At 35.6% G+C, this 27,740-nt stretch overlaps 1 pseudogene; it reads right to left on the reverse strand.

Moving 5' to 3' along the window:
• Positions 1 to 19,731: 19,731 nt before the first annotated feature.
• Positions 19,732 to 19,805, reverse strand: LOC124093982 (small nucleolar RNA U3; annotated as a pseudogene).
• Positions 19,806 to 27,740: the final 7,935 nt, after the last annotated feature.

Genomic DNA, 27,740 nt, shown 5'->3' on the forward strand with positions numbered 1-27,740 from the left:
TTAACCCTAACACTTACCCTAAACCTAAACCTCACAAAACCCTAATGCTAATCATAACATGAACCATAAATCTAACACTAACCATAATTTAACTTAAATCCTAACCCTAACACTAACAATAATCTTAACATTAATCTTTATCCTAACTCTAACTCTAACCCTAACCTTAACCTAACCCTAACCTTAATCTAACCCTAATTCTAATCCTAAAACTAACACTAAACCTGTCTCTAACCCTAAATATAACCCTAACCATAAACCTAACCCTAACACTAACTGTAACCCTAATCCTAAACCTAAACTTAACACAAACCCTAATTTTAATTTTAACATGAACCATATATCTAACTCTAATCCTAATTTATCCCAAACCTTAATCTTAACACTAACCATAAATTTGACCCTAACCCTAACCTAAACCTAACACTAAATTTAACTCTAATCCTAATCCTAAAATTAATCATAACCCTAACCATAAAGCTAACCATAACCCCAACCCAAACCCTAACTTCAAAGCTAACACTAAACTAAACACTAAACCTAACACTAACCCTAAAACTAACACTAAGACTAATACTAAGTCTAACCTTAACCTAACACTAAACTAAAATTTTAACCTAACCCTAACCCTAATAATCACCCTAAGACTAAACATAACCCTAATCCTAACACAAACCATAATCATAACCCTAACTCTAATCCTAAAGGCAACCCTAACCCTAACACTAACCCTAACAGTAACAGTAACCCTAAATTTAAATCTAACCCTAACCCTACACCTATAACTTACCCTAACACTAGCCCTGGCCCTACCACTAACCCAAACAATAACCCTAATCCTAAGCCTAATGCTAACCCTCACTATAATTCTTACCACAGTTAAACTTAAAACGAACCCTAATCTTAACACTAAACCTAAACCTAACTATAACCCTTATCCTAACGTTAACACTAACTCTAACCCTAAACCTAACTTTAAAACTACAGCTCACACTAACCCTAAACTTAACTTTAACACAAAACCTAAACCTAACACTAACACTAACCTAAACATAATAGTAAATCTAACTCTAACAATAACACTTACCCTAACCAAATCTTGAACCCTAACTACCTAAAACTAACTCTAAACCTAACCCTAATCCTAACTGTAACTGGAATCTTAAACATAATCCTAACCATAAACCTAAGACAAATTTTAAACCTAACCCTAACCCTAACAATAACTCTAACACTAAATCTACACTAACACTATTTTTATACCATAACCCCAACCATATTCCTAAACCTATCCCTAAACCTTACCGTAAAGATTACCTTAAACCTTACACTAACCCTAACTTAAACTAAATCTAACCCTAAAATGAAAACTAATCCTAACCAAAACACTAACCCTAATGCTAAACCTAACCCTATTTCTAATGCTAACTCTAACCCTATCTCTAACGTATCACTAACACTAACCCTAACTCTATCCCTAAACCTAAACCCAACCCTGACCCTAACCCTAAAAATAATCCTAACCTTAACCTAACAATAACCCTAAACCTAAGCCTAATACCAATCTTAGCCCTAACCCTAAAACTAAACCTAAACCTAATTTTAACAAAAAACTTAAAACAAACCCTAACACCAACCCTAACACAATCAATAAATTTAACTCAAACATTAATGCTAATCCTAAATGAATGCCTAAACCTACTCCTAACAATAACCCTAAATCTAACTCTATACCTAAACTTAAGATTTATTCTAAACTGAAAAATAACTCTAATCATGACCATAACCCTAATCTTAACCGTAACACTAACCCTAACTCTAACCCTACAATAACCCTAAATCTAAGCCTAACACTAACCCAAAAACTAATCTGAACCTAACCGTAACCTAAATGTAACACTAACCCCAAAACTAAACCTAATCCTAAACCTAATGCTAACCCTAACCCTAACCCTAACCCTACCCGTAATGTTACCCTAACCCTAACTTTAACATAAACATAACACAAAACATATAGCAAAATATATCCCTAAGCATAACCTAAAACTATCCCTAACCCTTACCTAATCCTAACCCTAACCTTAACCCTAGCATGAACACTAACCCTAACACTAATCCAAACCCTAATCTAACACTAACCCTAACCCCAACACTAACTTTGTCACTAACTCTAACCATAGCCCTAACCCTAACACTAACAGTAACACTAACCCTGCTCACCATAACCCTAAGCATAAAGCTAAACCTAAACCTAACTGTAAACCTAACAATATCCCTAACACTAACCATACACCTAACTCTAAACTTTAAACAAATTCTAATCCTAAACTTAACCCTTACTGTAACTGTAACATTAACTCTAAGACTAAAAATAACCCTAAACGTAACCCTTATACAAAGCCTAACTAGAAACCTAACATGAATCCTAACTCTAACTCTAACCCTAACACTAACCTTAAACTTAACTCTAACCCTAAAACAGACTCTAAACTAACCTTAACCCTAAACCTAAAACCTAACCCTAACGCTAACCCTAAAACTAACCCTAACCCTAACTCTAATCCTGCCTTAACCCTAACCTTATCCCTTACCTAACCTCTATGTAACCCTAACCCTAACCCTAACACTAACTCTAAAACTATCCCTAACCCTATATATAAACCTAAGCTTAAACCTAATTTTAAACATAAGACTAACCATAATTCTATCCCTAACATTAACACTAACCGTAAACCTAACTCTATAACTAACCCTAAGCTTAAACCAAACCCTAAACCTAAGAATAACCATAACACTATCCCTAACACTAACACTAAACATAAACCTCACCCTAACCCTAAATCTAACCATAAACCTAAAATTATCCCTAAACCTAACACTAATTCTCAACCTAATACTAACTACAACGCCAACCCTAACCCTATACATATCTCTAACCCTAACTTTAACTCCAACTGAAAGACTAACCATATATATCATTAACTCTAACACTATTCTTAATTCCAACCATATATATAAACCTAACAGTAACAAAAAGCCTAACACTAAATTTAAAACTAACCCTATCCCTAACACTAATTCTAACCCTAAAACTAACCTAACACTACTTATAATCCTAAGCTTTAACCTAGCTTTAAATCTAACACTAATCCTAACACTAAACCTAACACTAATGCTAAACATAAATCTAAACCTAACACTAAATTCAACCCTAACCCTAAACCTAACAACATCCCCAAATCTAACACTAAGTCTAACCCTAATACTAACCATAAGGCTAACCCTAAACGTAACCCAAACACAAAACCTAAACCTAAACCTAACGCTATAAAAACACTAACCCTAACCCTAACACTAACCCCAACCCTAACCCAAAGCCAAACCATAATCCTAACAATAACCCAAACCCGAAATTTAACTGTAACTCTAACCTTAACCCTAACCCTTACATTTAAACTAACCCTAAACCTAAATTGAAACAAAACACTAACCCTAATCTTAACCCTAAATGTAACAGTAACCCTAACATAACCGTAACACTAACACTATCTCTAAACCTATCCCTATCCCTAACAATATTCCTAACTCTAACCTCATCACTAAGAGTACCAATAAGCCTACCCCTTAATCTAACACTAACACTAACATTAACCATAAACCTAATCCTAACATTAACCCTAATACTAACACTAACACTATTGATAACCATTATTATAACCCTAAATCTAACACTAACCCTAACCCTAACCCTAACCCTAATGCTAAGCCAAAACCTAACCATAACACTTACCCTAACCCTAAACCTAAACATAAACACAACCCTAACCCTAACCCTAACCCTAAGTAAACCTAACCCTCACTCTAACCCTAACCCTAACACTAACTCTAACATAAATCTCACCCTAACTTAACCCTAACCCTAAACATAACACTAATTTTAATCCTAAACCTATCACTAACCCTAATCCTAACAGTCATCTTAACCCTAAAAATAACCCTTAGCCTAACACTCAGCAAAAAACTAACCCGAAGAGTCATATTAACTGTAATCATAATCCTTACCCTAACCCTAAAACTTACCTTAACCTTAACCCTAACACTAACACTAACCTTAACTCTAATCCTAACATTAACCATAACCCTAACCCTAACCTAACCCTAACCATAACACAAACCCTAACTCTAACCATAACCATACTCCTAAACTTAACCTAACCCTAACACTAACCTAAAACGAACCCTAATACTAAACCTAACCTAACTCTAACCATTACCTTAACCTTAAACTTAACAAAAACACGAACTCTAACTCTAAAACTAACCATAAACCTAACCTTAAACCTAAACCTTACACTAACCCTAACCCTAACTCTAACATGAAATCTAACCCCAACACTAAAAGTAACACTAACTCTTACCCTAAACCTAACCCTAAACCTAAATCTAACCCTAAACCTTACCCTAACACAAACCCTAACCCTAACACAAACCCTAACCCTAACCTGAAACCTAACACTAACCATAATCCTAACACTAAACCTAACCCTAATCATAACCATAACACTAACCCAAACCCTAAACTTATCCCTAACTCTAACCCTAAAACAAATTATAACACTAAACCAAACACTAGCTCTAAACCTGTTACCCTAACACTAACTCTAAACCTAAAAATAGCACCAACCCTAGCCCTAACCCTAACACGTACCCTAAACCAAACCCTAACCATAAACTAAATATAAACCTAAGCCTATCCTTATCCCAAACCTTAACCAAACCTAAAACAAATTTTAACTATTCCCATAATTGTAAATTAACTCTAATTTTAATACTAACCATAACCCGAACCCTAACACTCACATTAATGCTAATTATAACCCTAATCCTAAACCTAAACATTATCCTAATGCTGAACCTAGCCCTAACACTAACACTAATTCTAACCCTAACAACATCCCTAACACTAACACTAAACCTAATCCTAACCAGAACCCTACAACTAATCCTAAACTTAAAACTAACCATAACATGAACATAAAATTAATCATTTCCCTAACACTAACCTAACCCTAATCCTAACCCTAAATTTACACAAACCCTAACCCTAACACTAACCCTAATCCTAACTTTAACCCAAACACTATCACTAACTTTAACTCTAACCCAATCATAACTCTAACCCTAACCCTAATGCTTATACAAAATTTTATAAGCTAACCCAAACTCTAAAACTAACACGAACCCTAACCTTAACCTTAATCTTAACCCTAAATGTAACACTAAAACTAACCTAACCCTATCACTAACCCTAACCCTAACTGTAACCCTAACAGTGTCTAAAAATAACCCTAAACCTAAACCTAACACTAACCCTAACCCTTCCCTAATATGAACCCAAACCTAACACTAACCCTAAACCTAACATAAACCCTAAACCTAATCTTCACCTAAACATAACCATAACAATAACCCTTACCACTACCCTAACATTAACACTAATTCTAAATCTAACCCTAAACCAAATACTAATCATAAACCTAACCCTAACCCTAACCTTAACACTAAATCTAACATGAACCATTACCCTAAACCTAACCGTAACCCTAATTATAACCTAAACATTGTCCTAATCCTAAGTGTAAGCCTAACACACACCCAAACTGCAACCATAATCTTTACCCTAACCTAACCCTAAATGTAATCCTTACCTAATATTAACACTAACTTTGACACTAACCCAAACACTAAACCTAAACCTAACACTAAATGTAACCCTATACATCATCCTAACACTATCACTAACGCTAAAAATAAACCTTACACTATCCCTGATTTTAACAATAACCCTAACCATTAAACTAACACTAACCTTAACCCTAAAGCTAATACTGACAAAAACATTAACCCTAAAGCTAATACTGACACTAATACTAACCCTACCCTTAACCCTAACACTAAACCTAACCCTAACCCTAACTCTAACAATAATACAACCATAAGCCTAAACCTAACCCTAACACAAATTCTAACCCCAGTCCTAACCCTAACACAAACCATAACCCTAACCCTAACACTAACCCTAACCATAAATCTGACAGCAACCCTAAGTTTAACTGGAAACCTAACCCCAACCCAAAACCTAACACTAACCCTAAACCTAACACTAAAACTTACTATAACACCAACCAAATCCTAACACTAACCATAGTCATAACTACAACAATTACTTGAACACTAATCCTAACCCTAACCCCAAACCTAACACAAACCCTAACTGAGACTCTAACACTAATACTAAGCCCAAACTTATGCCTAATCCCAAACCTAACACTAACACTAACCCTCACCCTAACTATAACTCTAACCATAAACCTAATCTTAACCAAAACACCAACAATTAACTTAATCCTAAACCTAAACCTAATACTTACTGTAACCATAATCCTAAACATAACTGTAATACTGACCGTAACCCTAACCCTAACCCTTTCTCTAAACCTCAACCTAAACCTAACCCTATCCCTAACACTATCTCTAACACTAACCCTATCACCAACCTTAAACATAACACTTACCCTAATTGAAACACTAATCCTAATTCTAACCCTAACCCTAACCAAAAACTTACACCTAACCCTAACACTAAACCTATTCCTAAACCTAATACAAACCCTAACTGTAACCCTAACAGTAACCCTAACAAAAACTGACAACCTAATCCTAAACCTAACACAAACCCTAACCACAATCCTAAACTTAACACAATTCATAACCCAAACCAATACCCTAACCCAACCTAACCTTAAAGCTAACCATTACCTAACACTAACCCTAAAAGTTACCCTAACACAAACCCTAAACCTAACCCTAAACTTAACATTAATCTGAATCTTAACCCTAACCTGAACCCTATCCTTAAACCTAGCTCTAACACTCACCCTAAACCTTTCCTTAACGCTAAACCTAACACTAACACTAACCCTAACACTAACAGTAACACAATTCCTAACCCTAACATTGACCTTAACACTAAGCCTAAACCTAATTCTCACCCTAACAATAACCCTAACCCCAACCCTAATTGTAATACTAACACTAACCTTAACCCTAACCCTAAATCTAACACAAAACCTAACCCTAAATCTAACCAAAATCCTAACAGTAAACCTAACCAAAAACCTACAATGAACCTTAAAACTTACATGAACTCAAACCCTATAACTAATCCTAAACCTAACCCTAACCTTAAACCTAACCCTAACCCTAACTCTAACCCTAATACTAACCCTATCATTAACACTAAACCTAACCCTAACCCTAACTCTAACCCTAATACTAACCCTACCATTCACACTAAACCTAACCCTACTCCTAACCCTAACCTTAACTTTAAACCTTACCCTAACACTAATACTAATCTTAAAACTAAATCTTAGCCTAAACCTATTCTTAACCCTGGCACTAACGAAAACACTAACCTAATATAACTCTAAGCCTAATCCAACTGTAACCTTAATTGTAACCCAAACCAAAAGCCTAACCATAACCCTCAACCTAACACAAACCATAACCCTAACAATAACACTATCCCTAATACTAACCCTATCACTAACACTAGAACTAAACCTAAATCGAACTCTTACACTAACCATAACCCTAACCCAATCCCTTTCACAGAAGCTCAACCTAATTCTTAAAGTGACCATAAACCTAACACTAACTAGTACCCTAACAATAACCCTAACCCATATCTAATAATAAACCTAACCCTAAACTTAAACCCATCATTAACCTTAAACATAACCCAAACCCTAAACCTAACACTAACCCTAAATTTAATGCTAACCCTAAACCTAAACATAAACCTAACACTAACGCTAATCATAACATTAACTCTAAACCTACTCTTTAACTCTAATGCTAACCCTAACCCTAACACTAAGCCTAACCCAAAGGTAAACCTAACCCTGACCCTAACCCAAACCTTAATCCTAAATTGAAACCTAACACAAACCCTAATGCTGACACTAACACTAACCCAGATCCTAACCCTAATTCTAACTCTTAAACTAACCTTGACCATAACCCAATCCCTAACCCTCATCCTCACCCTTATTCTAAAACTAACCCTGAACCTAACCTTAACCAATACCCTAACAATAACCCTAACCCTTATGTGATACTAAATCTAACCCTAAACTTAAACCTATGACTAACCCTAACCATAACCCTAACCCTAAACATAATACTAACCCTAACCCTAACAATAACCCTAACACTATAACTAACCCTAATCCCAACCCTAACACTTACTGTAACCCTAACCCTATGCTAAACCCTAACACTACACCTAACCCTAAAACTAACCCTAACTCAAATCATAATCCCACCGTAACCATAAACCTAACCCTAACACAAATCCTATCCCTAACCCTAATGCAAACACATACCCTAACCTGAACCCTAACCCTAATCCAATCACTAACACTAACCCTAACCCTTACCCTAACAGTAAAGCTATTCCTAACCCTAAACCAAACACTAACACTAACCCTAAAACATACCCTAACCCTATCCCTAACTCTAACCATAATCCTAACACTAATTTTATTCCTTACACTAATTCTATCTCTAACACTAACTCTAATACTAATTCTAACAGTAAATCTAACCCTAACCCTAACACTTACCCTAACCACAAACCTAACCATAAAACTTAAATTAACCCTAAACCTAAACCCTATCCTTAACGGTATCCTTAATACTGAACCTAAATCTAACTGTAACCCTAACTTGCAACACTAACACAAAAAACTAGCCCTCACCCTAACACTAACACTAATCCTAACAGTAACAATAACCCTAAAACTATTGCTAACCGTAACCCTAACAATAGCATTAATCTTAACTCTAACATTAACACTAACCCTAAACTGAAACCTAACCCTAAACCTAACCCTTATGCTATGTGTAACCCTAAACCTAATACTAACCATAGTCTTAACACAAACTCTAACACCAAACATAACACTAACCCCTAACCAAAACCTAACTTTAATGCTAATCCTAACCGTAACTCTATCCATAATCCTAACACTAACAATAATGCTAATCCTAACCCAAACCCTAACACTAACCCTAACCATATATCTAACCCTAAATCTAACCCTAAAATAACCCTAACCCTAACCCTAACTTTTACCCTAAACCTAACTCTAAATCTAACACAAACCCTAACCCTAACACTAATCGAACCCTAACCTTATCTTTAACCTAACCTTAACCCTAACCCTAAAACAAACCTTAACCCTAACCCTAACCCAAAACATAAATCTTAACCCAATCTTTAACCTAACACTAAACCTAAAACAAACCCTAATCCTAACCATAACCATACCATAACACTAACCCTAATCCTAACGCTAACACTAACTCTTGAACTAAACCTAACCCTAACCCTAACCTTTACCCTTACACTAACCCTAATGCTATTTCCTAAACTTAAACCTGACCCTAAACCTAAACCTATCCCTAACACTCAACCTAACCCTAACCCTAACCCTAATCATAACTGTAACCATAACCCTAACACTAACCCTAATGCTAACACAAAAATTAACACTTACACAAACCCTAACCGTAACCCTTACATAAATCCTAAGCCTAACTTAAAACCTAACCCTAAACCTTAACATAACCCTAACCCTAACCTGAAAACTAAGCCCAACCCTAACCCTAAACATAAATCTTACCTTAGCACCAGCCCTAAACCTAAATCTAACCCTAAACCTAACATTAACCCTAATCCTAACACTAATGCTAACAGTGACCATAACCCTAACGTAATACTAACTCTAACCCTACTCCTAAACCAACCCTTTCCCAACTGTAACCCTAATCCTAATGCTATCCCTAAACCTAACACAAACCCTAACACTAACACTAGCCCTAACACAAAACCTAAACCTAATCCTAACTGTAACTCTAATCCGAACACTTACCATAACTTGAACCCCAATCCTAACACTAACCATCACCCTAACACAAACCCTACTCTAACGATAATCCAAACCCTAATGTAACCCTAATCTGAATCCTAACTGATCCCTCACCTAACCAAACCCACACCTAACACTAAAATTAAAATTAACCAAAACTCTAATCTTAAACCTAATACTAAACCTAACCCTAAAGAAATTTTTATTCTAACCTGACACTAACCCTAACCATAACATTAAAACTAACCATATCACTAAGCATAACCCTAATTTAAATATAACCCTAAATAAACCATAAACCTAACACTAAACCTAACCATACCCTAACCCTAATCATAACCCTTTTTTAAGCCCAAATCCTAATTGTAACCCAAAACCTAAACCTAACCCTAAATTTAAACCTAACACAAACATTTATCCTAACACTAACACTAATCCTAACCCTGAAACTAACCCTATAACTAATTGTAACCATACCTTAATCCTAAACCTAACACTTATCCTAACCCTTACCCTATATTAAACCTAACACTAATCCTAACCCTAACCCTGATACTAACCCTAAACCTAACCCTATCACTAAACCTAACCCTAACACAAACCCTAAGCCTAACCTATCTCTAACAGTTATACTAACACTAATCCTAAACCAAACACTAATACTAAGAATAACCCTAACACTAACCCTAAACCAAACACTAATACTAAGAATAACCCTAAAACTAACACTACCCTTACGCTAACAATAACTGTAACACTAACCCTTAACCTAAACCAAACTCGAACCCTAACCATAACAATAACCCAAACCCTGATCCTTACTATAAAACTCACCCTAACTCTAACCCAAAATGTAAGTTTAACCTTAACCCTAATCCAAAACTAAAAAAAAAAAAAAAATACTTAAACCTAACAATAAAGCTAAATCTAACACTCACAGTAACACTAACCATAACCCTAACACTTACCCTAACCCTAACCCTAAACCTAACTTTAACACTAAACCTAACACTAAACCTAAACCTAATCCTAATGCTAACCCTAACACTAAACTTTTTCCCAAATCTAACTCTAAATATAATCCTAACCCTAACCCTAACCCTAACCCCTAATCCTAAACCTAATCATAACCATAACACTAACCCAAACACAAACAGTAACACTAACCCTAACACTAACCCTAACCCAAACCATAACACTAATCCTATCCAAACACTATCACTAACAGTCATTCTAACCAAACCCAAATCTTACCCATAAACCTAACCTAACAATAACCCTAACTCATACCCTCACACAAAACATAACCCTAAACACAAAACTAACCCTAACCCTAAGGAAAACCCTAACCTTAACACTAACACTAACATTAACACTAACCCTAATCCTAACCCTAACCCTCACTCTTGAACTAAACCTAACCTTAACCCTAACCTTTACACTTACAATAACCCTAACATTAAACCTAACCTTAACCCTAGCCCTAAACCTGCCTCTAACCGTACTACTAAACCTAACCATAAACTTAAACCTAATTGTAAGCCTAAACCTAACCCTAACACTTACCCTAACACTAATACTAACCCTAACCATAAAAGTAACCCTTAAATGAATCCAAACCTAAACCTAATCTTAACACTAACCCTAACACTAACCCTAACCCTATCCCTAACACTAACCCTAACAGTAACCCTAACCCTAACTAATCCTAACCATAACCATATCCCTAACATTAATCCTAAAATTAACCCTAAAGCAAACTTTAACTATAACCATAACACTAACCTTAACCCTAACCCTAACACTAACACTAATCCTAATTCCAAACCCAATGCTAACCCTAAACTTAAGTGTAACCCTAACTGTAACACTAACACTAATGCTCTCACAAACCCTAACACTTACCCTAACCCTAACACTAACCCAAACATAAAACCTAACCCTAAACTTAACAAATGCTAAATCTTAACATAACCTTCACCCTAACCTGAAACCTAAGCCTAAACCTAACCCTAAATGTAAATCTAACCACAGCACTAACCCTAAAACTAACTCTAACCCTAAACCTAATACTAACACATTAACCCTAATTCTAACACTAAAGGTAACTCTAACCCTAACACTAACTCTAACCCTAAACCTAAATGCAACCCTTTTCCTATCTGTAACCCTAATCCTGCCCCTTCCCCTAAACCTAAAACAAACACTAATCCTAACCCTAACTCTAACATTAACACAAACCCTAAACCTAACCCTAACCACTACTCTAACCCAAACCTTAACCCTAACCAGAGCCCCAAAGCTAACATTAATGCTCACACTAAAAAAAAAAAAAAAAAAAAAAAAAAAAAAAAAAAAAAAAAAAAAAAAAACTAACCCTAACAATAATCCTAACCCTAACCTAACCCTAATCCTAATCATAACCTATTTGTAACCCTAAACCTAACCCAAACTTTCCCCTAAAATTAAACTTCACCCTAACTCTAATCCTAAAACTAACACTAAACCTAATCCTAAATTTAACCCTAATAAAATCCTTACACTAATCTAACCCTAACCTTAACCATAACCCTAAAACTAAACTTAACTCTAAACATAACCCTAATTTAAATCTAAACCTAACACAAATCCTAAACCCAACACTACCTACCCTTACTCTCCCTAATCATAAGCATAATTCTAGCCAAAATTCTAATTGTAATCCTAAACCTAAACCTGACCCTAAATATAAACCTAACACAAACACTTATCCAAAACCTAACACTAACCCTAAACAGAACTGTATCCATAACTAACCCTAACCCTAAACATAACCCTAAAATTAACTGTAACTGTAACCCTAGCCCTAAACCTAACATATACCCTAACCCTAACGCTATATCAACCCTAACACTAATCCAAACATAACACTTATACTAACCCTAAACCTAACCCTATAACTAAACCTAAGCCTAACACAAACCCTCAGCCTAACCTAACCCTAACACTAACCCTAATCCAAACACTAACCCTAATACAAACCCGACCCTAACACCTTACAATAACCATAAACTTAACCCTAAACATAAAAACACTAACCTAGACCTAACCCCAACCCGAACCATAACCATAATAATAACCCTAATCCTAACCCTGACCCTAACTCTCGAACTAAACCTAAAATTAACCCTAACCTTTTCACTTACACTAACCCAAGAAATAAACCTAACCCTATCTCTTGAATTATCCCTAAACTTAACCCTAAACCTAACCCAAGAAATAAAACTAACCCTATCTCTTCAATTATCCCTAACATTAACATGAACCTTTACACTTACACTAACCCTAACAATAAACCTAACCCTAACGCTTACCCTAATCCTAACTCTAACCCTAACAATAAACCTAAACCTTACCCTAATGCTAAACCTAACACTGAACCTTTTTTTAAACCTAACTCTAAACATAACTCTAACCCTAATCCTAACCATATCCCTAACCCTAACCCTAACATTAACCCTAAACTTATCCATAACCCTAACCCTATCCCTAAACCTAACATTAAACCTAAACCTAACCCTAATGCTAAACCTAGCACTAAACCTATCCCTAAACCTAACTCAAAACATAACCCTAAACCTAACACTATTCATGAACATAATTCTAACCGTAACCCTAACACTAACCCTAAACTTATCCATAACCCTAACCCTAACATTAATCTTAATTATCAGCCTAACCCTAACACTCACTGCAACACTAACTCTAATGCAATGTTTAACACTAACACTAACAATAACCCAATCTCTAATCATAACTATAACCCTCGCCCTAACCCTCCCAAACCCTAATGCTAACTCAAATCCTTACCCTAATCCTAACACTTACCCTTACGCTGACATTTACCCTAACATTAAACCTAACCCTAATTCTAACTCTACAACTAACTCTAACCCTAAATGTTATCATAACACTAAACCTAAACCTAACACTAACCTTAACACTAAACCTAAACTTATTCCTAAACCTAGCACTATTTCTAAACCTAAATATAACCCTAACCCTAACGCTGACACTACACCTAACCTTAAACCTAACAATAATTCCTACTATAACTCTAACCCTAACACTCTGACAAAACTTAATCCTAACCCTAATACTAACCCTAACAGTAACCCTAACCCTAAATAATCCTAAGACATACCCTAGCCCTTACACTAACAATAACCCTAAACCAACCCTAACCCTAAACCTAACAAAAACACTAACACTAACCCTAATGTCAACCTAACACTAACCCTAACCCTAAACCTAATACTACTTCTAAACCTAACCTAACACTTACTCTAACCTTAAATATAACCATAAACCTAACCCAAATATTAACCCTAAACACAACCCAAACCCTAACACTAACCATGATTCTAACCCTAAACTTAACACTAACTCTAAGACTAACCCTAAATGTAAAGCTAACCCTAACCCTAAACCTAAACTTAAACCTAATACTAAATCTAACACTAACCCTAAACCGAACCAAAACCTAACATTAAACCTAGACCTAACCCAAATCCTACTACTAACCCTAAGCATTCCCTTAACCCTAACACTAACCCTAACCCTAATTCTAATGCTAATTCTAACCGTAATCCCAATCCTATACTAACATTAAACATAACACAAACCCTAAACCTAACCATAACACTAAACCTAATCCTCACTGTTACCCTAACCCTAACCATAACACTAACCATAAACCGAAGACAAACCCTAACCCAAACTGTAATTCTAAACTTAACTTATCGTAGCCCTAACTGCTAACTAACCCTAAACCTAACACTAACATTAAAACTAATTCTAAACCTAACCCTAACCCTAACACTAACACTAACCCTAACTCCAAAACTAAGCCTATCATTTACCCTAATCTTAAATATAACCCTACACCTAACACTAACTCTAACCCTAAACCTAATTCTAAACATAAGCATAACATTATGAGTAACCCAAACTGTAACCCTAACACTTACACTACCCGTAACCTAACCCTAATTCTAACACTAAACCTATCCATAAACCTAACTGTAAACATAAACCTAACCCTAACACAACTCCTTACCCTAACCTTTACACTTAACCTAAAACTAACCATAACCCTAACCCTAATCCTAAATCTTAAACTAACCCTAATTCTTACCCTAAACCTAATCCTAAACCTTAACCTAACACTAAACTGAACCCTAAATATAACTCTAAATGTAACCCTAACCCTAAAATCTAACTAAACTTAACTCTTATACTAACCCTAACACTTAACATAACCCAAATCCTAACCCTTATCATAACACTAACCCTGAATAAACCTCTAACTCTAAAAATAACCCTAAGCCTAACCCTTTTCCTATTTGTAACACTAAACCTAAACCTAAGTCTAACACTAACACTTACCATAAACACTTTCCTGAACCTAACACTAACCCTAACCTTAACCCTAACACTTACCATAATTATAACACTAACCCTAACCCTAAAACTAACCCTGACACTAACCATAACACTAACCATAACCCTTAAACTAACACTAACCCTAAGACAAACTTGACCCTAAAACTAACCCTAAAGGTAACACTAAACCTAACCCTAACCCAATCAATAACACTAATCCTAACCTTAACACTGACCCTAAAACTAAAACTAACCATAAAAGTAACCTTAACCCTACATTAAACTTATGCAAATTCTAACACTAATACAAACATTAAACCTAATCCTAACTGTATCCCTAACACTAACACTAACCCTAAAATTAATGCTAACACAAACCCTAACCCTAAACCTAACATGAGACCTAACCCTCAACCTAAACCTAAAACTAACCATAACAGTGATTTTAACCCTAATCCTAATCCTAAATATAACCCTAACCCTAAACTTAACACAAACACTAACCCTATCACTAACCCTAACCTTAACATTATCCCAAAGCCTAACCCTAATACTATACCTAATCCTAACCCAAAAACTAACAGTAAACCTAACACTAAACCTTACCTAACCCTAAACCTCACCCCAATCTGAAAAATAAACCTTAACCTAAACCTAATAATAACCTTAACACTAACACCAAACCTAACCTTAATCACAAAACTAACACTAACCCTAACCCTAACATTAAACCTAAAACTAACCCTAACCCTAAACCTAATGGTAAATCTAACTACAATCCTAAACTTAAACCTAATGCTAATTCTAACACTATCCCTTAAACCTAACTTTAAATATAACCATAACCCTAACCCCAACCCTAATTCTAAATCTAACTATAACCTTAACACTAACCCTAACACAAACCCTAACCCTAACCCTAACACTAAACCTAACTCAACACTAACCTAACCATAATACTAACCCTAACACTAATCTTAATGCAAAACCTTACCTAACACTAACCCTAACCCTAACACTAACAGTAAACCTAAACCTAAACCTAACACTAATCCTTACCTACCCTAAACTTATCTCTAAACCTAACATTAATTCTAACCTTAACCTAACCATAACCATAACCCAAACTCTAACCCTAACCCTAACACTCAACTTAAACTTAAACCTAATCCTAAATGTAACACTAACCCTAATTCTAATCCTAAACCTGACACAAAACCTAACTCAAACCCTAATCCTAACAATAACACAAACACTTACCCTTACCCTAACACTAACCCTAACCCTACTTCTAACCCTAACCCTACATTTAACCCTAACCCTAACATTTACCCTAAAACTAACTCTAACCCTAACTTTAACCCTAACACTAACTTAAGCCTAACCATAACCCTAGCCATATCCCTAATCCAAACACAGAACCTAACCCTAACCCTAACCCTAACCCTAACAGTATCCCTAACCCTAACCCTAACACAACCCAAACACTAACCCTTGACACTCACCCAAACCCTAACACTAAACATAACCATAATTTTTATCCTAACAATTACCCTAACTGAAACCCCAAATAAATGCTAATTCTAACTGTAATCCAAACCTGAACTCTAATCCTAACATTAACAGTAACCCCAAACCTAAAACAAACCCTAACCCTAACCCTAAACCTAACCCTTAACCTAACCCTAAAAATAACCCTAACATGAACCCTAACTCTAACCATAATCCTAACCCTAAAACTAACCCTAATACCAAACCTAACTGTAAACCTAAACCTAAACTTAACACTAACCATAATGCTAAACCTAACACTAACCCTAACAGTAACCCTAAAACTAAGACTAAATCTAACCCTTAACCCAACCCTCATCCTAACCCCAACCCTAACCCTAACATTAACCCTATTCCTAACCCTAACCCAAAACTTAAATCTAACCCTAATTCAAACACTAACCCTAATTTTAACCATAATACTATCATTAATCCTAATCTACCCATAACCCTAACACTAACTCTAACTCTAAACTTTACCGTAATCCTAACACTATACCTAACCCTAATTCTAACTCTAAATATAAGCCTAATTTTTTGTAACCCTAACACTAACTGTAGCCCAAAACCCAACAAACTCTACCCCTTAAATTACCCTAATAAAAACCCTAACTCTATACTTAACACTAAACCTAAATCTAACTGTAACCCTTACCCTAACCCTAACCTTAATTCTAACATTAACTCTAAACCTATCCCTAATCCTAACAATATAATTAAACTTAAACCTAACCCTAACACAAACATAACCCTAACCTAAACTTAAACCTAATACTCACCATAACCATAAACCTAACAGTAACACTAACCATAGTATTAACCCTAACACTAAAACTTACCCTAACCCTAATCCTAACTATTACCTTAACCTAACAATAACCCTAAACTTAACCTTAACCCTAACACTAAATCTAACCTAACCCTAACCTACCCTTACCCTTAAATCTAAAACTAACGCTTACCCTAAACTTAATACTAACACTAAACTTAACATAAAATTTATCACTAACAATAAACCTAACACTCTCCTAATCCTAACTGCCAACATAACCCTAACAATAACCCTAATCCTAATTCTATCTCAAACCCTAAACCTAAACCTAACATTAACCTTAACCCTAGCACAAAATCTAAAACTATCCCTTACCCTAACACTAACCTTAACCCTGAACATAACCCTATAACTGAACTTAACCTTAACCATTACTCTAATCATAACATTAACCCTAAACCTAACACTAAGCCTAACACTAACTCTAAACCTATCCCTAAACCTAATATTGTAATAAAAACTAACCCTAACACTAACATAAACAATGACACTAAAACTAAACCTAAACCTATCCCTCACCCTAACCCTAATCCTAAACCTAACACTAACCATAACCCAAACACTAACTCACACATTAATTCTAAACCTAAAACTAACCCTAATTCTAACCCTTAACTTAACCCTAACATGAAACTTAAACTTAACCCTGAACCCAAATGTGAAACTAACCCTAACCCTAACCCTAACATTAACCACAATTGAAACCGTAACCCTAACTCGAACACAACCCCGAAGTGTAACCGTCAGCTTAATACTAAAACTAACACTAACACTAACCGTAACACTAACCCTAACTCTAACCCTAATAATAAACCTAAACCAAAACCTAATACTATCACTAATTCTAACCATAACCGTAACCCCCAAACTAACACTTATCCTAACCCTAAACATAACCCCAACCATAACACTGAACCTAACCCTAAACATAACCCTAAACCTAACACTAACACTAACCCTAACTCTACCCCTAACCCTAACACTAACATTAACTATAACACTATACCAAATCATAATCCTAACACTAAACCTAACCCTAATTTTAACCCTAAATATAACCCTAATTTTATCTCTAACCCTAACACTAACCTTAAACCTAACCCTGATACAAAACCTAACCCTAACTCTAACCCTAACTAACCCTAACCCTAACACTGACCTAATACTAAATATTACATTAACCTCCTATCATCAATGAGTCATTAATAAATACTGGAATGTATGTTTAATGTTAGGTTATGTTTAGAATTAGGGTTATTGTTACTCACACTTCGAACCACGAGGTAGGGCAACAGGGATTACTCAGGACTAGCAGGACAGAGAGAGAGAGAGAGCATGCCAAGGAGTAGACTTTTATTGGGAAAAAAAATTCAGGGGAGAATTCCATCCAATGAAGGTTGAGGGGGGCAGCACTCCAAAGTCAGGGTCAGTGATTGGCCCCAGGGTGAGTGGTCAAGTCATACCCCCACACGGACAGGCTCTCGCACCTGGAGAGGGTCGGGAAAGCTCTGACAGATTTTAGCCATAGCGCCTCAGACCCAAACCGGGAGTTGCCCAGTTACATGTGAGAATGGATCCCCACACCTAACCCTAACACTTACCCTACCACTAATCCAAACCTAACCGTAACTATAACCCTAACCGTAATGTAAACTTAATCCTAACCCTAACATAAACCCTAACCCAAACCAGATTCCTAACCCTAATGCTAAAACTTACATAAACCTAACCCTAATCCTAACTTTAACCCTAACACTAATTCAGACCCAAATGTTAACCCTAATCCTTAACCCAACAGTAACCCTTACCCTAACCCTAAACCTATAACTAACCTTGACCCTAACTATAACCTACCCCAACATTAACCCGAACCATAACCCTAACATTAACCCTAACTGTAACCCTAAAACTAACCCTAAGCCTAACTCTATACCCTATTCTAAACATAAAAAATATCTCTAGTAACGAACTATAGGAATGATCCCTGAAAGTATAGTCTATCTTGAACCCTAACCCACCTAACTTTAATGCTAACCCTAACCCTAATCCTAATTGTAACCTGAACCTTAAACATAATCCTAACTAACCCTAAGGCAAATCCTAAACCTAACCCAAAAAATAACCCTAACCCTAACACTAACACTAACCCTAACCCTAAGCCTATACTAACACTAATTTTAACCATAACCCTAAACCTAACACTAAAACTTAACCTAACCTTTAACCTAAAACTTACCTTATTACTTATGCTAAACCTAAACCTAACAATAACCCTAACACTAACCCTAAACCTAATCTTAACCATAACACTAACACTAACCCTAAACCTAACCCTAATTCTAACCCTATCGCTAAACCTAACTCTAAATTATCCCTAAAGTATCACTAACCCTAACTCTGTCCCTAAACATAAACCAAACTCTGACCCTACCCTTAATAATAACCGTAACTATAACCTAACCCTAACACTAACCCTAACCCTTACACTAACCTTAGCATGAACCCTAACACTAAACCTAATCTTAACATAAACCATAAAACTAAGTCTAAGCCTTACTGTAACCCTAACCCTAACCCTAACCTAACACTAACCCTAAGCCCCACCATAACCATAACCATAACCGTAACACTAACCCTAACTCGAACCCTACAGTAACCCTAAATCTAGTATAATACTAACCCAAAAACTAATCCTAAACTTAACCTTAAACCTAAATGTAACAGTAACCCTAAACATAATCCTAACCTTAAACCTAATCCTAATCCTAACACAAATCCTAACTGTAACTGTACTCCAAACACTAAACCTAACCCTAGACCTAACCCTAGCACTAAACCTTACCCTATCTAGAACCCTAATATTAACCCTAAAACTAAACATAACCTTAATACTAAACCTAACACTAACCCAAACCCTAACACTTAACCTAACATTAACACTAACCCTAAACCTTAGGCTTACACTAACCATAAAGATAACACAAACTCTAGCAAAAAAATAAAAGTAAAAAATAACCATAACCATAACCTAACACTAACCGTAACCCTTACCTAAATGTTACTCTAATCCTAAAACAAACACTAACCCTAACAGTAAATCTACACTAACCTAACACTAACCCTAACCCCAACACTAACTTTGTCACTAAACCTAACCCTAACCCTAATACTAACAGTAACACTAACCATAAACAAAACACTATTCTTAACCTACTCATAACCATAAAACTAACCCTAACCCTAAGCCTATGCCTCACTCTAATCCTCTTCTTAAATTTAACCCTAACTGTAACAATAACCTCTTTTAACCTTAAAACTATCCCTAAAACAATGTATAACCCTAACCCAAACACTAATCCTAAACCTAATCATAACCCTAAATGTAACACTAATCCTAACACTAACACTAACACTAAACCTCTTTTAACTCTAAACCTTACAGAAAATCTAAACCTAAACATTAACCCAACACTTACCTAACACTAACCATAACCCTAACTATATCATTAATTCTAAAATTAACCATAACCATAACCTGAATCCTATCCATAACCCTAACTTAAAAACTAACCTTAACCCTAACCCTAACCCTAACCCTAATATTAACCCAAAACTAACCCTGCCATAATACTAATTCTAGCCATAATCTTAACCCTAAAAAACCCTAAATATATCTCTAACCCTAACACTATCCCTAACTTTAACCCTAACACTAAAACTAACACATACACTAAACCTAACCCTAATTCTAAACCTCATACTAATCCTTACCCTAACAAAAACAATAACCGTAACACTTAAAACTCACCCTAACACTAACACTAACCCTATTCTACCTGTAATCCTAAACTTAATTGTAAACATCATTTTAACTATAAATTTAACCATAATACTAACCCTAATCCTACCACGAACCCTAACAGAAACCCTAAATCTAACCTTTACCCTAACACAAAACATATCCCTAACCTTACACTAATACTAACACTAACATTTACCCTAAGCCTAACTTTAAAACTAATCCTAAACCTATCCCAAACCCTATCTCTAATCGTAAGCTTAAAACTAACCCTAACCATAACCCTAATTCTAACTGTAAAACTAACCCCTAACACAAACTTTAACCCTAATGATAACACTGACCCTAAACTTAACCCCATCCTTATCCCTAAACCTATCCCTAGCCCTAACAATATCACTAACACCAATTCTAACACTAACACTAAAGCTAACCCAAAACCTAATCCTATCCCTAACACTAACCTTAACCCTCATGCTAAAACAAACCCTATAACTAACACTAAAACTAACACTAACCCTAAAATTAATCCTAAACATAACCTTAACACTAACTCTAATCCTACCAATACGCCTAACCCTAACACTAATTCTAAACCTATCTCTAACCCTAACACTATCCCTAACCCTAACACTAACAAAATCACTAACCCTAGACCTAAACTTACACCTAACATTAACTCTAACCGTAATGCTAACATGAAGCCTAACATTAACCCTAACACTAACCCTTGCATTAACCCTTACACTAACCCTAAACCTAACATTAACCCTAACACTAAAACTAACTCAAACCCTAAACATAACACTAACCCTAAACTTAACCCTAAATCTAACACTAACCACAACTCTGACACTTACAAGAAACCGAAATCTTATCCTTACAGTAAAACAAACTTTTACCCTTACCTTAACCCTAGCACTAACCCTAACTCTAAACCTAAAATTAATTGTAAACTATCACTAACAGTAACCCTAACCCTAACGATAAAACTAACCATAACCCTATACCTGAACTAATCCTGTCACTAACCCTAACCCTAAACGTAAACCTAAATTTAAATCTAACCCTAAGTTAAAACTTAATTCCCCAAACAACCCTAACCCTATCCCTAAACCTAACCTAATCCTAACACTAAACCTATACCTAACAATAACCCTTACCTTAACTCACACCCTAATCCTAATTCTCATCCTAAAACTAACCCTAAAACTTACAGTAACCATAATGGTAAACCTAACATAAAAGTAACATTATCCTTAACCTTAACCCTAACATTAACCCTAACCTTAACCTTAACGTATCCCTGCCCCTATCACTTCACTAACAATAAACTTAACCTTAATATTAACCCTCCCTTAACACTAATCATAACTGTAACCCTATCACTAATCTAACACTAATTCTAATCCTAACCCTAACCCAAAACCTAATCTTTACTATAATGTAACACTAACCATAAACCTAACAATAATCCTAACCATAAAATCCCAAATAAAACCTAACCCTAAACCTAAACCTAACCCTAACACTAAACCTAACCGTAACCCTACAACTAAAAATAATCATATCTCTAAAACTTACCCAAACAGTAATCCTAAACTTGACCCTAAACATTACTGTAAAAAAACACTAAAGCTAACACTATCCCTAAATGTAACCCTAACACAAAGCCTACTCCTAAACCTAAAATGAACCCTAAAAATAACCCTACCACTAACACTAACCCAAACCCTATCACTAACCCTAAAGCTAACCCTAACCCTAACACTAAACCTAAACCTAAAACTAACCCTAACACTAACCCTAACACCAACCTAACCCTAACCCAAAACCTAATCCTGACCTAACCATAACCCTAACCCTAACCATTACCTAACACTAATGTAACTCTAACCCTAACCCTTACATAATCCTAAACCTAAATCTAACCCTAACCCTAACACTACCACTACCACTAACACTAATCCTGACCCTAACCCTAACACTAAGCTTAAACCTAAAATTACACCTAACACTAACATTAACACTATCCCTAACACTAACCTTAACCATAAACCTAACCCTAACACTAACACTAACCCTATCACTAACCCTAACCCTAACCATAACCATAACACACACACTAATCTTAAGTTTAAACCTAATCCTAACCCTAATACTAACCCTAACTCTAACCCTAATTCTAACCCAAACACTAACCATAAGCCTAAGCCAAACTCTAATCCTAAAACTAAACCTAACCCTTACCAAACCCGATCCTTAAACCTAACAATTACTCTAACATAACACTAACCACAACTCTTATGACAACCCAAACTGTAAAACTAACCCTAACACTAACACTAAACCTAACCCTAACACTAACACTAATTCTAACCAAAACTTGAACCCCAACCATAACAATAAACCTAAACCTAACCCTAAAACATACCGTAACTTTAACCCTAACCCTAACACGAACCCTAAGCATAACCATAACACTAAACCAAAAACTAACCCTAAAATTATCTCTAAGCCTAATCGTAACCGTAAGTTTAAACCTAACATAAGACTAATTGTATTACAAACCCTAACCCTAACCTTAAACCTAACTCTAAAACTAACCTTAACATTAACCCTAACCCTAAACTTTACTATAACCCTAACCCTAACCCTAAACCTAATATTAATTTAAACCCTAACCCTAACCCTCAAACTAAACCTATACGTAACATTAATCCTAACCCTAACCCTAACACAAACACTAATCCTAACACTAACCCTAAGTAAACCTAACCCTAACCCTAACCAGAAAACACTAACCGTAATCTAAATCTAACCATTACACTAACTCTAAACTAAACTTAACCCTAACTTATCCCTAACCCTATTCATAACACTAAACTTAACCATAACACTAACCCTAAATCTAACACTAACATTAACCCTAACCCAACCCTAAGCTTAACACTCACCAAAACTCGAACCCTAACAGTAACACTAACTCTAATCATAAACCTATCCCTATCACTATACCTTGCCTTAAACCTAAACCTAACAATAACACTAACCCTAACTCTAACCCTAACATTAACCCTAACCCTAACCCTAAATATAAAACAAAACCTAAGCCTTACCTTAACCCTAAACCTGAACTTCCCCTTACCCTAATTCTAACCTCACCATAACCCTAAACCTAATCTTACACTTGCCCTAAAACTAACCTAACACTAACCCAAATCCTAACACTAACCCTAACTCTACCCATTACCCTAACCATAAAAATAACCCAAACACTATCTCAATCCCTAAAACTAACCATAACCTTAACTCTAATCATACAACATACACTAACCTAACCCTAACTCAAACTCAAACTCTAACCCTAACCCAACAGTAACCCTAAACCTTACTTAGAACCTCACCCTTACCCTAAACCTAACTGTAATCCTAACCCTAACCCTAACCATAAGCCTAACCCGAAACCCAAACCTCATCATAATCCTAACCCTAAACCTAACTTTAATCCTAATCATAACATTAATCCTAACCCTAACCCTCACCCTTACCTAACCCTAACAATAACCGTTAGGGTTAGATAAGTGTTATTACCATTATTGTATGGACAATAATATCAAACCTAACCCTAACCCCAAATCTAAACCGAACCCTAACCCTAACCCTAACACTAACCAAAAACTTAACCCTAACACTAACTGAAAACCTAACCCTAACCCTAACACTAACCAAAAACTAACCCTATCCCTAACCCTAACCCTTATATTAAAACAAAACCTAATTCTCAACCTGTCATTAACCCTAATCCTAACCTAACTCTAAATCTAAACCTAATTATAACATGAAACCAAACACTAATGCTAACCTTAACTGTAACCCTAACACTTAATCTAACACTAACCGTAAATCTAAATTTAACACTCCCCTAACCCTAACCCTAACATGAACCCTAAGCCAAACCCTAACACTAACCTAAATCTAATCCTAATCCTATATTTAACATGAACCATAAACCAAAACTTAAATTCAATGCTGATACTAAATTCAACCCTAATCCTAACCTTAACTTACCCTAATCCTAACACTAACCCTAACCCTAACAATAACACTTACCCTAATTCTAATTCTAATACTAACACTAACTCTAATTATAACCCTAAACCTAAACCTAAACCTTATCCTAATGCTGAACCTAACACTAACCTTAACTCTAACTTTAACCCCAGCACTAGCCCTAACACTAACACTAACCCTAATCCTAACTGCAACACTAACCCTAAATCTAACCCTAACACTATCCCTTATCTCACACTAACTGTAATGCTAACCCTAATCCTTACCCTCTACCTTACTCTACACCTCACCCAAAACCTAACCTTATTCCTAACACTATCTTTAACCATAAACTTAACACAAACCCTAAACCTAAATCTAACCCTAAGCACAACACTAATCCTAGCCCTAACCAAAAACTTACACCTAACCCTAACAGAAAACCTAGCCCTAACCTTAACATGAAACCTAACACTGACCCTAACAGTAACCCTAAAACAAACACACCACCTAACACTAAAACTAACACAAACCCTAACCCTAACCATAACACAATCATAACCCAAACCACAACCATAACCCATCCAAACCTTAATCCTAACTCTTACCTAATCCTAACTGTAACCCTTACCCTAACACTAATCATAACCCTACCCTAAATCTAACAGTAACCTTAATCTTAGCCCTAACCTGAATCATAACACTAAAACTAAACTTAACCCTAAGCCTAACAGTAACATTAAACCTATCCCTAACCCTAAATATAACACTAACATTACCCCCTAACCCTAAAACTAACACTAACCCTAACCTAATCATAACCCCTACCTTAATTCTAAAAATAACCCTAACCTCAAACCTAACCATAATTATCATCCTAACACTAAACCTAACACTAAACCTAACCCTAAACCTTACCCTAACAAAAACCCTAACCATAAACCATTTTTAACCCTATTGTTAAACTTAACACTAATCCTAAACCTAATCTTAACACTAACTCTAACCCTTATTCTACTCTAACCATAACTCTAACCTTAACCAAAAACCTAACTCTAATGCTCAACCTAACACAAACCCTAAACCCAACCCTAACCCTAACACTAAACTTAACATTGACACTAACACTAACCCTAATCCTAACTCTTAAACTAACCCAAACCTAACCTTATTCCTATCCCTAAACCTCACCTTAAATCTTAAACTAACCCTAAACCTATCCCTAAAACATACCCTAACAATAATCCTAATCCTTACCTAATACTAACCCTAAATCTAAACCTAATTGTATCATTAAGCCTAAACATATTTCTAACCCTAAAACTAACACTGAAACTAACATTAACACTATCCCTAACCCTAACACTAACGCTAACCATAATCATAACCCTAATCATAACAATAACACTAACCCTACACTTAACCCTAACACTAACCCTAATACTAACCCTAATCAAACCATAACCCTAACCCAAACCCTAACCCTAACACTCAACCTAACACAAATCATAATTGTAATCCTAACACTGACCCTAATACTAATACTAATCCTAAACCTAATCCTAACTCTTAAACTAACCTTAACCCTCACACTATCACTAACCCTGTTCCTCACCCTAATAGTAAAACTCACCCTGATCCTAACCCTAACAAGTACCCTAACAATAACACTAACACTTCCCTAATACTAAACCTAAACCTAAACCAAAACCTATCACTAATTTTAACCATAACCCTAACAATCAACCTAACACTAACCCTAATGTTAACACTAACCCTAACACTAACACTAACCCTAATCCTAACCCTAACCCTAATTCTAACCCTAAACTTATCCTTAACCGTAACACTAATCCTAACCCTAACTCAAATCATAATCCAACCATAACCCTAAGCCTAACCTTAACACAAATCCTATTCCTAAACCTGACACCAGCACATACCCTAACATGAACTCTAACCCTAACCCAATCCCTAACACTAGCACTTACACTAATCGTTACCCTTACCCTAACACTAAACATAACCCTAACCCTAAACCTAACACTAACTCTAACACTAACCGTAACATTAATCCTACCAC

This window comes from Marmota monax, unplaced genomic scaffold (assembly GCF_021218885.2).
Source record: "Marmota monax isolate L192 unplaced genomic scaffold, Marmota_monax_Labrador192_F-V1.1 WCK01_AAM20220418_F8-fsc00257, whole genome shotgun sequence".
In the NCBI taxonomy this organism is placed as follows: domain Eukaryota; kingdom Metazoa; phylum Chordata; class Mammalia; order Rodentia; family Sciuridae; genus Marmota; species Marmota monax.